Source organism: Gopherus flavomarginatus, chromosome 25 (genome assembly GCF_025201925.1).
Source record: "Gopherus flavomarginatus isolate rGopFla2 chromosome 25, rGopFla2.mat.asm, whole genome shotgun sequence".
NCBI classification, from domain to species: Eukaryota; Metazoa; Chordata; order Testudines; family Testudinidae; genus Gopherus; species Gopherus flavomarginatus.
Window position 1 is genome coordinate 1,642,720 of NC_066641.1, and position 17,011 is coordinate 1,659,730.

The following is a 17,011-nucleotide window of genomic DNA, read 5'->3' on the forward strand; positions in this document are numbered from 1 at the left end:
GGCCATTCCTACTGGGCTGTTTGCATGTGGCTTAAAAGAAATCCTTCCCTGCACATAGCCAAGCAGGGGGAAGTGTGTGTGTGGGGTGATTGGCGCTGAGCTTTTTCACATTTGGCTAGCAGGGATCTTCCCTGCTACCAGCCACGCGAACGGGTGGAGGGGTAAAGCGATCATCCCAGAGAATTGGATGCGGGGGCGGGGGGTTTCTGCTGCTGCATGTTAACAGGAAAGAAGCAGCATTCAATGGGCTTTGCTTGCTATTTGGGAAAGGAGGGCACTGGATATACCATGGCTGCATGCAAGCCGAATTCTGCTGCCTGGACCTCCATCTGTGAGATCTCTAACACCAGAGCCACAGGCACTCAATATTAAGATGCAAAATGCGATCTTGTAGTGACATCACATGTGCTATGTAAGGTGAATAGTGTTGTTCACCGTGAAAGAGTATAACCATTGTTCTGTAAAACGTATCTTTTTAAATACTTCTCTCCCTTTTTTCCCCTCCCTCCTGCAGCTGCAAATTTTTCAAGCCTCGCTACTCCGTCCCGAAGGCTATCTCAGATAAGGCGGCAGAAAAAAAAGACGAGAGACGAAATGTTCTCCGAAATCATGGAAGTGACCTGCAATGAAAGAGTTCATCTGAATGAGTGGAAGGACGTGGTATCAAAGTACAGGTAAGATGCCAGTGACCGTGAGGACAGGAGGGACGAATGTGAGGAGAGAAGAGACGCTTGAGATGACAGGAGAGATGCTCAAGATGAGAGGTGGCAGCAGGAAGATCAGCGGTGGTGGGATGCAACGCTGGGGCTGCTGCGTGATCAAACTGACACGCTCCGGCGTATGGTGGAGCTTCAGGAATGGCAGTAGGATCTTAGAGTGCCACTGCAGCCCCTGTATAACCACCCTCCCCCCTCACCATGTTCCTTAGCCTCCTCACCCACCAGACGAGTAAGAACGCATGGGGGGAGGCTCCGTGCACCCGCCCACTCCACCCCAGTGGACAGCCCAACCGAACAATTTCATTATTATGAAATTTTTTTAGTGGCCTTTTCCTTCCCTCCTACCCTCCTCCCAAACCCTACCTGAGCTACCTTGTCAGTTCTCTCCCTCTTTTTATAATTAATTAATAAAGAATACATGATTTTTAAATGAGAGTGACTTTATTTCCTTAGAAAGCAAGCTGTGTTTGAAGGGGAGGTGGTGCCTTATAGGGAATGAGTCAATCAAGGGGTGGTGGGTTTCATCAAGGAGAAACAAACACAACAGTCACACTGTACCCTGGCTAGTGATGAAACTGGTTTTCAAAGCTTCTCTAATGCGCATCGCTTCCTGGTGTGCTCTTCTAATCGCCCTGGTGTCTGGCTGCACGAAATCAGCAGCCAGGTGTTTTGCCTCAGCCTCCCATCTCGCCATAATGGTCTCCCCCTTACTCTCACAGAGATTGTGGAGCACACAGCAAGCGGCAATAACAATGGGGACATTGGTTTGGCTGAGGTCTGAGAGAGTCAGTAACGTTCGCCAGCGCGCCTTTAAATGGCCAAATGCACATTCTGCCACCATTCTGCACTTGCTCAGCCTGCAGTTGAACAGCTCCTGATTATTGTCCAGGCTGCCTGTGTATGGCTTCATGAGCCATGGCATCAAGGGGTAGGCTGGGTCTCCCAGGATAACTACAGGCATTTCAACATCCCCAACTGTTATTTTCTGGTCTGGGAAGTAATTCCCTTGCTGCAGCCGTTTAAACAGAGTAGTGTTCCTGAAGACGTGAGCATCATGAACCCTTCCCAGCCATCCCACGTGGATATTAGTGAAACATCTTGTGATCTAGCAGTGCTTGCAGCACCGCTGAAAAGTACCCCTTGCGGTTTATGTACTGGGTGCCCTGGTGCTCCGGTGCCAAGATAGGGATATGGGTTCCATCTATCGCCCCACCACAGTTAGGGAATCCCACTGCAGCAAACCCATCCACTAGGACCTGCACATTTCCCAGAGTCACAACCTTTCGTAGCAGCAGCTTAGTGATTGCTTTGGCTACTTGCATCACAGCAGCCCCCACAGTAGATTTGCCCACTCCAAATTGATTCCCGACTGATCGGTAGCTGTCTGGCGTTGCAAGCTTCCAGAGGGCTATTGCCACTCGCTTCTCAACTGTGCGGGCTGCTCTCATCTTGGTATTATGGCCTTTCAGGGCAGGGGAAAGCAAGTCACAAAGTTCCATGAAAGTGCCCTTACACATGAGAAAGTTTTGCAGACACTGGGAATCGTCTCACATCTGCAACGCTATGCGGTCCCACCAGTCTGTGCTTGTTTCCCGGGCCCAAAATCAGCATTCCATGGCTAGAACCTGTCCCATTACCAGAAGGATCTCCAACGCGCCGGGGCCCGCAGTTGAGAGAATTCTGTGTCCATGTCCTCATCACTCTCGTTGCCGTTCTGCTGTAGCCGCCTCCTTCTCGCCTGGCTTTGCAGGTCCTGGTTCAGCATAGACTGCACGAGAATGCGCGAGGTCTTTAAAACGTCCATGACTGCTGTCTTGAGCTCAGCAGGGTCCATGCTTGCCATGGTATGGCGTCTGCACAGTTCACCCAGGAAAAAAGGCGCGAAACGGTTGTCTGCAGCTCCTTTCACAGAGGGAGGGGTGAGGCTGTATCCAGAAGCACCAGCGACAGTGTTCTTTGCCCCATCAGCCACTGGGATGTCAACCCAGAATTCAAATGGGCGGAGGAGACTGAGGGAACTATGGGATAGCTACCGACAGTGCAATGCTCCGGAAATTGATGCTAGCCTCAGTACATGGACGCGCACCGCCGAATTACTGTGCTTAGTGTGGCTGCGTGCACTCGACTTTATACAATCTGTTTTAAAAAACCGGTTTCTGTAAAATTGGAATAATCCTGTAGCGTAGACATACCCAAAGACTCTGAATGGCTTGCCAACTACAAAAGCAGTTTCTCCTCCCTTGGTGTTCACACTTCAACTGCTAGAAGAGGGCCTCTTCCTCCCTGATTGAACTAACCCCGTTATCTCTAGACTGATTCTTGCCTGCATATTTATCCCTGCCTCTGGAAATTTCCACCACATGTGTCTGACGAAGTGGGTATTCACCCCTGAAAGCTTATGCTCCAATACGTCTGTTAGTCTATAAGGTGCCACAGGGCTCTTTGTTGCTTTTTACAGATCCAGACTAACACGGCTACTCCTCTGATACTTGACATACAGGCAATTTGTCAGAGATTTCTCTTTAGTGGTACATTTGTAAAATCTTATGGTAACAATTTAAAAATGCTTGCTGATAACAGCCTTTCCTATACTGAGTGCCTGGATTGAAAGGAAAGCCTCTCAGACACATTGCAACATGACTCTCATTGACTGACACTGTCTCAGCAGAACCAGTGTTGGCATTGTTTAGGACACTCCTTCCCCAAGCACATATAGGGCCAAACTTATAGTGAAGAACTGTTCACAATGCATACAACAGAACTGCAAAGCACCAGTCAAGCCTCTTTTGCTGCCACTGGCTATTCTCCTGGGACTCATCTAGTTTACCTTGATAGACTTGTCTCTCATACTCCCTCCCTGTTCGCAGAAGATACTCTTAAGAAAATGAAGGTTTCAGGCGGTGTTAAAATCGGCGGGTTCATTCTAAATTCAACCCCGCACCCTATAGCTGATGGTATTCCAGCAATAGCTCACAGTTTACTATTCAAAATGCCCGTGACATCTTCCATACTTCAAGGTGCAACAGCAGCTGAAGGGAAAGAGTTGAGAGAAGTTAGTGCTTCTGTTGTCAGTTTCTGTAAATTGTATACCACAGAGACTCTCACACCACTTGACTGAATCAGCTATTCAAGATGAAAAAGGCATCTCCTGGGTGCTCCAATTCAGAACCCTGCTCACTGGCATGAAACCTACAGCTGTCAATTACAATTACTTCTGATTTATTTGTCCTTCACATGAGTTCTCCCAAGCCACTACTTCTCTTTGACAGATTTCACGTGACTAAACTCTCTTCTATACTGCTGAAAGTACCCAAAGGTTTCAGGATGTTATAATCTCTCAGGATCTAGACATGAAGCTTCCCTTATGAACCACTGATTCTGTTTTCCCTAGACAATGATTTTCCACTCATTTGGAAGGAAAGATTCTTTTCCTCCAACTTCCACTCTGTTTTCTCACACACTGTTGTCATGCTAAACACCACATTATTACAAGTAAATTACTGAATACAGTTGGTAAATTGGTCATATCTATTGTGTGTATCTTTACTGTATCCAACTGCCTTGGTCACAAGGGTGGGACAGAGAGAAAAGGAAGGACTGGGAAATTGGTAGGAAATAGACAAATCCAAAAAATAATTTAAAGGGCGATATTATGCTCACTGGTTTAAGGCATTAACCTATTTCCTTTGAACACTGTGAGATGCTACATCAATCATTAGATCACTGACAAGCCTCACCCACAGCCTCTAAACAGATGCCACAAAAGATGAAGTTCTGGAGAAGTTCACCTCTGATGGAAAGGTCAGCCACGAGCGAGTTGGTCATTTGTGTCACAGTCTCCCCAACCTACAGTGGCTAATCAAAGCAAAGTTCATATCAAACATGGTTTGTTTCATGGTTTCATTCCCTGTCCTTCATATTCATCCAGTCTTCTTGCAGATAACAACCCTACAGATTTAACTTATAGAAAACACAGTTATAATCTTTCCCATCTGATTACTTGCAATCCCAGATGAAAATACAATTACAGATAATTCCTAATTATTTCCAACAAATGTAAGTGAATCTGACTGCTTATAAAAATTAAAACCAGACATTACTGGCTAAAGCAAGGCACACCATCAGCAAAGCAGTCAGTCCTATACTGCACCAAGCTTGTGCATCAATCCTGGAAAGAAATGCGGGGGGGCAGGAGGGGAAGGGAGCTCCTCTAGTTGCAGCTGTGCAATGTGAAAAAGCACCAGTAGGAAACAAAGCTGACAACAAAACTCATTTTAACATATGACCTAAATCCTATCTGAACCCAGGAATCCAGGAACCCTTTACCACCTCCTAGGGCTCCACTTTAGATTTCTTCTTATAGAAAGAAATAGAAGTGCCATATCAGTAGAATTAATCCCCCTGTCTGGGCAAAACAAGGCTGCTCCATTAAAGGCGGGATCAGCTATTAAAGCTAATACTATACTGTAACTTAGCCAGAGAAGAGGAAGTGGAAAGTGATCTTTAAGTTGAGCACGGTCAGTAACTATATCAGTTCTCTGGCACTAGGTGAAGGGGAAGTTTAACATTCATACATTTTGTATTAGTGCATTGCAGGTTACCAACCTCTGATGTCAAACGGCTAACATGTCCATGAGGCTCTGGGAGCAGGAAGAATATAGGGAGAATGCACACAGAACGACAAGCCTTTTGGCCTGTCCACTTGGTTTGCAAGGAAAGCTCTCATTTCCTCCTTTTGAAATCATGATGTGAGCACTTCTCCACCACAGGATAAACAGTAAGTCAGCCCTTGCTATTGTATTGTCAATACATGCCCTCACCTGTGGTTTGAAAATAGCCAACAAACCTCTTCATGGTCAGCTGTATGGCTGAGAGTTACAACATCTGCTGATGTGAAAGAGAAGAAAGATGCTTGCTTCAGCTGATACAGGGTTAGCAATCAACCTCTCTTCCATTTACAGTGAGAATGCCCAGGAAGCTGGGGAAAGAAGACAGCTGCACAATGGGCGCCAAGCTGGGATGCTTTCATCCTCTTCATTTTTATGCTCCCACTAGCTCCTTCCTCGCTATCCATTTGGTTTAAAATTCCCTTCTTAAATACATTCACTGCACGTTGCTTAGGGTAATACATGAACATAATTTGGGACTTTCTGCCTCATGCATATTGTGGGCTATTCCAGCTGAGTAATTACCTTGAAAAAGAGTCTGCCACAAAGAACCCATGGGGAAGCAGGGATAAGGCATTACTGATGGTTGAGACTTAACACCAAACTAACTTATTCTAATTCTATAAATTACCTAGACATTTTTGAATCAAGTATATAGTATGATAAACAAAATATGGGGAGAATGTATAATCACACCCCAAATTTTGTTCAGTTACAGCTATGGATTCTCAAGTGCGATTCCTATCAAAGCAATCACTAAAAATCACAGACATGACCTGTTAGGTAAAAATCAATCTGCACTGAATTGCCTACACACACATTTATACCAATTTATTTAAACTCTTTTAGCTAAACCAGTGCAAATACCTGAGTGGCCAGATCTTCACTATAAACTTTTGCTGACACAGGTTATTTTAGTCAGGGGTGGGATGAGTTATGATTTGTGACTGATTAAGTTGTGCTGCAGGGTGACCAGATGTCCTGATTTTATAGGGACAGTCCCAATTTTTAGGTCTTTTTCTTATACAGGCTCCTATTACCCCCTCGCTCCCATCCCGATTTTTCACACTTGCTGTCTGGTCACCCTATTGTGCTGGCAAAAGACCCTAATATAGTGGCAGCTATATTGGCAAGATTGCATCTACAGTAGGAGTGTTTTGCTAGTATAATATACCAGTGTATCTGAGCATAGACGTGTCCTGAACGTGATTTATTTCAGATGAGTTCTACCCTGTTACTGATCAATGTAACTAAACCGAAATAAGCCACTCTTACACTGAAATAAGTGAGTGCACGACAGGTGATTGAACGGGTTTAACTAAATAGTTTTAAAATCACACCTGCAGTTAAGCTAGTGCAACTCTCCATGTAGAAAAACATCTACATTATCTAGGTACTTGATATAGGGTCATCACCACAATATGTGACTCCTCAGCTCCATAAAGTTCTCTTCTTTTCCACTACCATCTACGAAGCATATGCCCAGTTCCCCAAAACCAGTCAAAAGCAAACCCTTAGCTCAAACCCTAATAAGGCTTAGATACTCTATCAAACACACTTCTAAAATGGAAGTATTTCTATAAAAAAAATATTCTGAGGTCAGAGTTAGGTTAGTGAATTGTGTGATTTTGACTAATTGGATGTGTGCATATGGTGAACTTCAGCAGGTCAACAGAAGGCTGGGTGAATGAGTGAGGAAAAACAATGCGTTAGAGTACATGGGCAGGGAGGTTGGCAAGGGGCTGGAGGCTGGAAGCAAGACTGGGCAGTAGGGCTGAGTAGCTGAGGTTTGTACCAGGGACTGGCTGGGGAAGGGCTGGAGCAGACATTGTATAGGGGAAAGGGAGAGCAAAGAATCTGTGCTCTGTTAGCCTCAGTGGCTAAAAATAAAAGTTTTGTCTAAGAAACCCAATAACTTAAGTGTACTTGATTTTTTAACCTCCTCAATTACACTATGCTGGCATTTGTAAAGGCTGAACCATAGAGCGAAATCTGGAGTTTGTCACTTTTGATATTGAGATACCATAGGGACCTGAAAAAATCAGAGGCTTTGAGAAAATGTAAAAAGGAATAATTGAAAATCATTTAGAATTCTGCACCTATGACTAAGGTGATTGACAGTTACCTAGAAAATCAGTGTGCCCTCTGAAACAGCTCATCTTTGAGAAGGGTGTGTAGATGAGAAGGTTACTCATTTTGTGCAGTAACTGAGGTTCTTCGAGATGAGTGTCCCTGTGGGTGCTCGGATAATTTTACAGCAGTGCCCGTATGGGTCGTGCATGCGTGGTGCCTGCCTCACGCGCCATTGACAGTTGAAGTATCACCTGTGTGACCCGGACTCCTTAGTTCCTTCTCTATCGCAGAGCCTGAATCAAGCGTCGAAGTAGGGGGAGACACTCATCTTGAAGAACCTCAGTTACTGCACAAGGTGACAGAGTAGCAGCCGTGTTAGTCTGTTTCTGCAAAAAGAACAGGAGTATTTGTGGACCTTAGAGACTAACACATTTATTTGAGCATAAGCTTTCATGGGCTACAGCCCACTTCATCGGATGTATGCAGTGTAAAATACAGTAGGAAGATATATATATATACACACAGAGAACATGAAACAATGGGTGTTACCATACATACTATAAGGAGAGTGATCAGTTAAGGTGAGCTATTATCAGCAGGAGAGAAAAAGAACTGTTTGTAGTGGTAATGAAAATGGCCCATTTCCAGGAATTGACACTTTGTTCTTTTTGCACAAGGTAAGTAACCTTCTCTTCTTCAAAATGTCCCTGTAGGTGCTCCACTCCAAGTGACTGTAAAGCAGTGCCCTCTTAGAAAGGTAGAGGCTTTGGAGTTGGTAAGATAACTGGATAGTACCACTCGGCTAAGCCCGGTTGTGTAATACCATAATGTCTGGCAAAAGTGTGTTCGGAGGCCCAGGTGGCAGCCTTGCATATGTCTATCAAGGGAATGTTGTTAGGAATGCTATGGATGTTGATATAGAATCATACAATATCAGGGTTGGAAGGGACATCAGGAGGTCATCTAGTCCAACCTCCTGCTGAAAGCAGGACCAATTCTCAACTAAATCATCCCAGCCAGGGTTTTGTCAGGCCTGACCTTAAAAACCTCATAGGAAGAAGATTCCACCACCTCCCTAGGGAACCCATTCCAGTGCTTCACCACTCTGAGTGAAAAATTGTTTTTCCTAATATCCAAACTAAACCTCCCCCACTGCAACTTGAGACTATTACTCCTTGTTCTGTCATCAAGTACCACTGAGAACAGTCTAGATCCATCCTCTTTGGAACCCCCTTTCTGGTAGTTGAATGCAGCTATCAAATCCCCCCTCATTCTTCTCTTCTGCAGACTAAACAATCTCAGTTCCCTCAGCTATATAGATCTGGTTGAGTGTGCCCTAATTGTTGATGGGGGCTGGGGGCTGGGTAGCATAGGCGAATACATCCAGGTATCCATTTAGAGAGTCTGAGTGCATATGGATGTACCCCAGGATCGTTCTGCTATGGACACAAAGAGTTTTGGAGAAATTCGAAATAGCCTGGTTCTGTTCAGGTAAAAAGCCAGTGCTCTTCTAACATCCAGGGTGTGCATTATAGCTTCAAGCAAGTTCGCATGCGGTTTAGGGAAGAAAGTCGGAAGGTGTATCAGTTCATTAATGTGAAATGATTAATGCACATTGGGTAGAAATTTTGGATGGGTATGTAGCGTAACTTTATCCTTAAAAAAAGATCATATATGGTGGGTCTGCCATAAGCACCCCTATTTCTCCCACGTTTGGTTGACATGATAACTACTAGAAATGACACCTTCATGGACAGGTGCAATAAGGAGCAGGTTGCTAGAGGTTTGAAAGGTTTCCAAGCAAGGGTCGTTAGCACCAGATTCAAGTCCCGAGGTACAGGGGTGGTCGGATGTCCGGGTAGTGAGACTGTATGTCCTTGAGGAATCATTTGGTGATTGGGTGCGCAAATATTGTAGTGTTGTTAATCTTTCGGTGAAAAGGGGTGATGGCTGCCAGACCGATTGTTTTAGTTCTAAGCGGTAGTCTAGGACCACTGGGAGAGGTGTAGACGTTGCATCAGTTTGTTTGGCGGTGCACCATTTTGTAAATCTCCTTCACTTATACAAATAGGTGCTACGAGTACAGGGGGTCCCCAGTATACGTTTCCCACTTATCCATTATTTCTCATATCCATCACTCATCAATAGGGGAACGTGTTCCAATTCACGTTGGTTCCAATACTGTTCTTTGCAATTTACAGTACCGTACTGCAAACGGATATACAGTACATTCCTGCAAACATTCCAAGCCCCCGACCCCTGCTCCCTGGCTGGTGCGCCAGAGCGAGGCAAGCCCCCGCACCCTGATGCCCAGCAGGAGCACCAGGGGGAGTGGGGCAAATCCCGAGCACTGGGCGGAGGCAGAGTGGGTGGGGGTGCGGGGGCACACATTTTTACAGGGACCTCATTTTTCTGGTAGCCCACAGCCAGAGCGTCTATTCCCCCCCTTGCAAGACCAGATGGCGGGGGGGAAGGAAGAGGTGGCCAGATCGCTCCTACCCCTCTGCCCTGTCATTGCCCGCCCACCCGGGGCCCACCCAAGCGTCCCCTCCTGCTTACACCACTGCTGTACCAGCAGGTCCCCAGTATCCATCACCCTTTTCAAGAACACAGCCCTGATGTGCTTGACCTGCTATGGAGTAACATCCTTTGGACCTGGTCTGAACAGTTTAGCTTGTCAAGAGAGATCCACAGAGAAGCCATGCCTTGAGATGCAGCATCTGCAAGCTGGGGTGTTGTAACTGTCCCTCCTGTTGTATCAGTAGATTTGAGTGGAGCGCGAGTGTGACTGGGGGATGTGCTGACATGTAGGGATACCACAGTTGTCTCAGCCATGTGGGGGCTATGTCGGTCCTTATTTTCTGTATTACCCTGAGTAGCAATGGTATCGGTGGGAACGCGTATAGGAAGTCCGTGTTCCAGCTGATTAGGAATGTGTCCCCATGGCTTGCTTCCCTAGACTCGCCCCGGAGCAAAATTTTTGACAATTTGTGTTGCGGGCAGTGGCAAATAGGTCAATGCATGGGTGACCCCATCATCGGAACACATGTTGCAGTACTGGATTGCTCAAATCCCTTTCACAGTCGTGTGGAATCGTCTGCTGCATTTGTCTGCTCTTGTGCTCCGGCATCCAGGTAGGTATGAAGCTGAGATATGGATGTTGTATCGAATTAACAGAGACTCCAAAGTTTGATGGCCTCAGTGCAGAGCGAATGTGATCTGGCTCCCCCTTGCCTGTTTATATGGAATATGTAGGTGACGTTGTTGGTCTTGAGCCTTATGTGTTGATTTTTTATGAATGGCAGGAAGTGGAGGCAGGCATTGCGAACAGCATGGAGTTCTAGAAGGTTTATATGTAGGTTTGTCTCAGTTGTGGACCACAGAATCATAGAATAACAGGGTTGAGAGGGACCTCAGGAGGTCATCTAGTCCAATCCCCTGCTCAAAGCAGGACCAATTCCCAACTAAATCATCCCAGCCAGGGCTTTGTCAAACTAGGTCTTAAAAACCCGTTCCAGCGCTTCACCACCCTCCTGGTGAAAAAGTTTTTCCTAATATCCAACCTAGACATCCCCCACTGTAACTTGAGACCATTGCACCCGAGTCACGCTGCCATTGGCACCAATGAGAGCAATTTTGTCGGAGACTGTTTTTTGCTGGTCTGCTCTCTTTGGGATGAGGAGGATGACCATTTCGTGGCAGGTCCGTTGGATTTTGCAGACCTCGGTGGTGAAGGAACTGGTGACCTGTGCCAGGAAGTGGGTTCTTCTCCTGGATCAGAGGCCAGTCTCAAGGATTTCTCCATTAAAATGAGCTTATGCCTCAGGTCCTTGTCCCTTTGTGCCCTAGCTTTCAATTTGCTGCAATGGTCACAGTTCTGGGAACATCGGATTCACTGAGACTGCAGACACATTGAGTGTGTCTCCAGACACTGGCACTGCCTCTCTGCACGGAGTGCATCACTTAAACCCTGGTGAACCTGGCATTATCACTGAACTTAACTACAGAGTAAATAATTATTATTTTTTTTTTAACAGAAACTAAGCTAAAAAATGAAAGCTAACTACTAGAAAGACTACTAAAGCTAACTATGTAACTTACCTGAGTAAAACTACAGGTTTTTAAAGGACTGGAGAGCTCCATCTCAGACCAGAGACATTTGAGAAGGAACTGAGGGGTCCGGGTCGTGCACGCGACACTTCAATCGCCAACGGCGCGTGAGGCAGGCACCATGCGTGCACGACCTGTACGGGCCCTGCTGTAAAACTCTCCGAGAGAAGGCAAAGGTGTACACCACCACCTGGAGTGGAGCACCCACAGGGACACTCATCTCAGAGAAGAATTTCATGTTTGAAGTATTAACCCTACTTTAAATGGAAATCTCAATGTAATCTTAACTCAGGAGCCACTAGAGCTCCTCCATAACACAGACACTTTAAGCTCAATGACTTACATATAGAGAAACCTAAAGGAATAAATTACCTTTTTCTCTAAACATTATAGTTCAGACAGATTTCCTATTAGACATTTATTATCAAAAATGTATTTGAACTTTGCAGTAAAAATTCTCTCTAAACTAAAAATTGGTTAAGTTCCTAAACCCAGACTAAACCAGTTAATTTACTGCTATCATTTTAATTACATGGCCAAGATGGGGGCCCCAAGAAGGAAGGCAGTATGTCATGGGAAGACTTCCCCTGAACAGAAACATGAGTTAGAAATCTGTTTCAGAGGCAAACAGTTTTTAATCTAGATCTCCCCTTTAGGAAGCCATCCAAAAAAAATCTAGGTCAGCGTTTGGCCACTCCGCTGCCCTAGTTTCACACCCTGTACTTAGCTATGATTATTAATATGCTACAAAGTACAAGTGAGATTCTAAACTGACACATGAAGCTATATTAGCACAGAATCCAACAGTCTTATATGATACATAGGTGTTTTTAAGTCTGTCAGCATCCCAGGGAATTAAGATTTTACAAATAGTCAGTGATCTGAAACTGTCCTACGTGCTGCACCTGCTGTACCTTGAAGGACTTAGGTGTGTGCATTTGAATGTAAATTTCCTCACGTCTGTGGGACCAATTAACACTCATAATATTAAAGGAATGTTCGTCAATCTTGCTATTTTCCTCTTAAATATAAGAATGAACAAAAAATCTACCCAAGCTTGCAACAGATGATTTAGTGGATAGAACAGTAAACTGGGGCTCATAAGACCTGGGTTCAATTCCTGATTCAGCCACAGACTTCCCTACACCTCACAATGTTGTGAGGCTCATGGCTTGTCTATACTTGAAATGCTGCTGCAGCGGCACCATTTTAGCTCTTCAGTGTAGACACTACCTACGCCGATGGAAGGGGTGTTTAGGTTCTTATACCACACCTGTCACCATGGGATCTGAGCACCCTGTAAAGTATTATTCCTATTTCACAGACTGGGAAATAGTGGCAGGGAGAGGGAAAGCCAGTGAACGGTAGCACCGGTTGCTTTACACATGCTCGCTGGCACAGCTGTCCTGCTGCTACATGGCAGAGTTGTGCTCTTAATTGCTGCACATTTCCTGTCCTCTCACAAGACCTTTAAGAGGCAGCCAGGATTCCCAGCCAATGTTGTGACACTAAGCAGGAGAGTGCTAGCCACAATATCACAGCTTTGGGACAGGGGTTCGTTTTAAAACTCTTTTTTGTATGAAGTTAGTCCAATAAAAGATATTCCCTCACCCACCTTGAGCTAGCACAATCTAACACCTTCAAAAGCTCTAGTCGCGCCAAGGCAAGCAGCACGTCAGCATGTGCTAAGTTGGCTGAATTAAAGCATAAGGGGAAGCCTTGTCTTGACTTTTAGAGGGTGTTAGATCAAGCCAGCTAATGTGACCTACCACCACCCAATACCACCAGTGCACATCTCTCTTCTCTCAAAATATGCCAAGTGAGCTTTAATCTCTGCAGATTCTATAAACCCTCTGATTTTAGAAGATCTCATCTGAATGACCTACACATGCAGTTCACTGCATGGAGTTCCAAAGGATGTAGGGTTGAATTAATCTTACTGGGACAGGAATCTGTGGTTCCAGGGAGCCTTGGTGTTTCACAACTGATGACTGTCATGCACACTCTCATCCTAAAATTGGCACAAGACGAGCAAGGCAAACTGGAACATTTCTGTGGCTTTCAGTGTGACAGCTTGGTGACTCAATCTTTTGCTGACTGTGACTTTTTCCTTTTCCAGTTGTTAGAGAGAGGAAGTGACATTCCTGAGGCTCAGCGTCAGTGAAGCTCTGTTCCTGTTATCAGGGCTGATTACCGCAGCATCAAACTCACATGTAACTGAAAAGTTTGCACCAATTCAGGGTGGCTGAGTTCATCTACTGCTCCTAAACGAATACCGAAGGTCTTTTCCTTCCAGTATGGGAGGAGTCAGGTCAACTCTTCCAATATGGTCTATGCAAAAAAATTCTGGGAAAACACTTGAAAGAACATATCTCCAAAGCTTCTCTCTATAACAAAAACAAAGCACAAGGAGGGGCTGGATGGCTCAGGGGACTGACCTAAGTTAATTGCCTGCAGCTAGAGGGTTCAAAACTGGCCCAACTCTATGATGACTGTTGTCGTTACTGGTGATGGCTTTTTGGGGCTACTGCGAAGTGAATAGGTGGTGTCAGTCTGGTTCCTAGTGGACAGGTATCCACAGCTCAAGTCATCATAACTAGCATCTTATTGGCCACCTTAGGAAAAGTTCCAAGATTGAGATTATCACAGTGACTGAACTAAACACTTGTTCCAGGAAGAAGTCATCTTAGGTCAGGACTGATGCACACTGACAATGAATTGTGTGGGGTAAACGTTCATTGCTTTTGGTTATTCTGTACCAGATATACATTTTAATCACCAGGGCTGTTAATCTAACACCTTTTATGAACACTACATTCACTCAAAATGATCTATACATACACACGTTAACATGTTTTCATTTTTGAGGCACATAGGAAGCAAGTTTATCCTGGTGGCCCCACACCCAGAAGGAGGCGCAAGGAACTGGCGCCATTTCCAAAAACTCCCCTTTCTTGCTTTAGAATCATAAAAAATTAGGGTTGGAAGAGACCTCAGGAGGTCATCTAGTCCAACCCGCTCCTCAAAGCAGGACCAACCCCAACTAAATCATCCCAGGCAGGGCTTTATCAAGCTGGGCCTTAAAAACCTCTAAGGATGTAGATTCCACCACCTCCCTAGGTAACTCTTTAAGAGAGATCCATAGCAGACAATACAAAGCTGTAATGTCATCTGCGTTATAACCAAGATCCATAGTATTGATTCTTGTCTGTACTGTATGTTTGTTAAGGGTGCTTAATCTAGTCCAGCTCAAATTCACTCACAAGGATATAGGTCTGTGCAGCCTAAATGCCAATATTCTGCACCATAATCTGACAAGATGGAGCCAAACATGCATTTATTTAGAGATTTCACTTCCTTCAGAAGGAAGGATAATTTGTTGCTGTGAAACACTGTGGAGAGATAAAACCTCCATTTTACCTCCTGTCACACTTTGTAGGTGCCACATCAATACCGTTCCAGGGAAATACACTATAGTACATGCCAAGCTCCCATGGGACCTGGTAACTTGCATTCACTCCTGGACTCTACTAACCTGGCAGTGGCACTCTGACTCCTACGACAGCTAATGCAATATCTGCACTACAGAGACAACTAATCATGTATAATCTCTTCCTACCTATTGATTTCCTATAGCATGCAACAATCCACAGGCAGTGGCAAAATGGGAAGCTTTTCCAAAGAGCCATGTCACCTCCCCACTGAATCAGCAGCGTGCAACACCAATGGTATTACATTGTTTTCACATGTATGCTTTCCCTGCCAACTTCTCAGGGCTTTGTGGAAAACAAATTACCTACAGTAGGCTCCATTTTAAACAGGCGCCCAAGTCAGAAAGTGAATATGCTTCGCTAGATGCTATCCAGGGGTTTCACTAATATATTAAAGCTAATTAGTTGAGATACAGAATATACAATTTGCCCCCTTTGTTTTGGCCCCTTTTCCTCCGTTGTTATCAAAGCTTCCAGCTAGTGAATAAAAGGAACATCTTGCCATCCAGGGTGCAGTAAACTGCAGCAATGCAGAGCTACTTGTGTGAGGGATGGGAAAAGTTGCCCTATTACAGGAGTGGGTAAACTACGGCCTGCGGGCTGCACCCGACCCATCAGATGTTTTAATCCAGCCCTCGAGCTACTGCCAGGGAGCAGGGTTTGGGGCTTGCCCCGCTCTGCATGGCTCCTCGAAGCAGCAGCATGTCCCCACTCCAGTTCCTATGCACAGGGAGAGCCAGGGGGCTCCGCATGCTGACCCTGCCGCAAGCGCTGCCACTGCAGCTCCCATTGGCAGGGAACCATGGCCAATGGGAGCTGCGGTGGCGGCAGCACATGCAGAGCTGTCTTCCCGCGCCTCCACATAGGAGCAGGAGAGGGGACATGTCACTGCTTCCGGGAGCTGCTTGAGGTAAGAGCTGTCCAGAGCCTGCATCCCTGACCACCTCCCGCACCCCACCGCCTGCTCTAATCCCCCACCCCCACCCTCAAAACCCCTCGATCCCAGCACAGAGCACCCTCCTACACCCCAAACCCCTCATCCCCAACCCCACCCCAGAACCTGCACCCCCAGCTGGAGTCTTCATCCCTTCTCGCAACCCTACCCCAATTTTGTGAGCATTCATGGCCTGCCATACAATTTCCATAACAGATGTGGCGCTTGGGCCAAAAAGTTTGCCCACCCCTGCCCTATTGCCATGGGCACCAGGTTTGTATCATTTTTGGTGGTGCCCAGAAGAGGTCCAAGCAGGGCCCCTTTGGGGGGGCCCTGTGCTTCAGGGGGCCTGGCGCTGGTAGCAGCAAGCGCCTCAGCCTGCCCTGCTCCCCCAACTCCCAGCATTGCTCGAGGTGGAAGCTGGAGAGGCGAGGGCTTGGGGGAAGGGGTGGAATGGGGGCAGGGTGGGGGCCAAGCAGACGCAGGGGCTTGGGGAAGGGGTGGAATGGGGGTGAGGTGGAGTAGGGGCAGGAAGAGGCAGAAATTGGGGGAAGGGGTGTAGCAGAGCGGGGTGGGATGGGGCCAGGTCGCTCACTGCTGCCAGTGCCAGGCCCCCTGCTAGCCCTTCAGGACCCTGCATCCCCCCTGTGGTGCGGGGCCCCCCCAAAGCACAGGGCCCAGGGCGGTTGCCCTGGTCTGTCCCATGGATGGGATGGTTCTGAAAATATAAACCCAAACATTGGTGGAGCCGGGCCCACATTCCTGAATATTGGTGGAACATGGGCAACACGGGCCCATATAACTCGCTGCCTATGCCTATTGCCAGGCACATTTGAAGGTGGGAGAGAAATGAAATTTCTACCATGAAGGGCTTCGTAAAAAACTAGAAACTATCTAGGTTACACATTGGTGTTACTTTTATTGCATGCATGTTTAAGCCTCAATCACTGTAGAATTTTTGGTTGCTAAGAGCTGGAGAAGCCAAATTGTGGTGTTTTTTCTACTTATTTCATATTT

The 17,011-nt window shown here is 46.1% G+C and overlaps 1 protein-coding gene across 1 annotated transcript in view; it reads right to left on the reverse strand.

Moving 5' to 3' along the window:
• MYO1D (myosin ID) overlaps positions 1–17,011 on the reverse strand; it is a 336,246-nt gene that overhangs the window by 60,506 nt on the left and 258,729 nt on the right. The gene's annotated exons all lie outside the window — the stretch shown is intronic.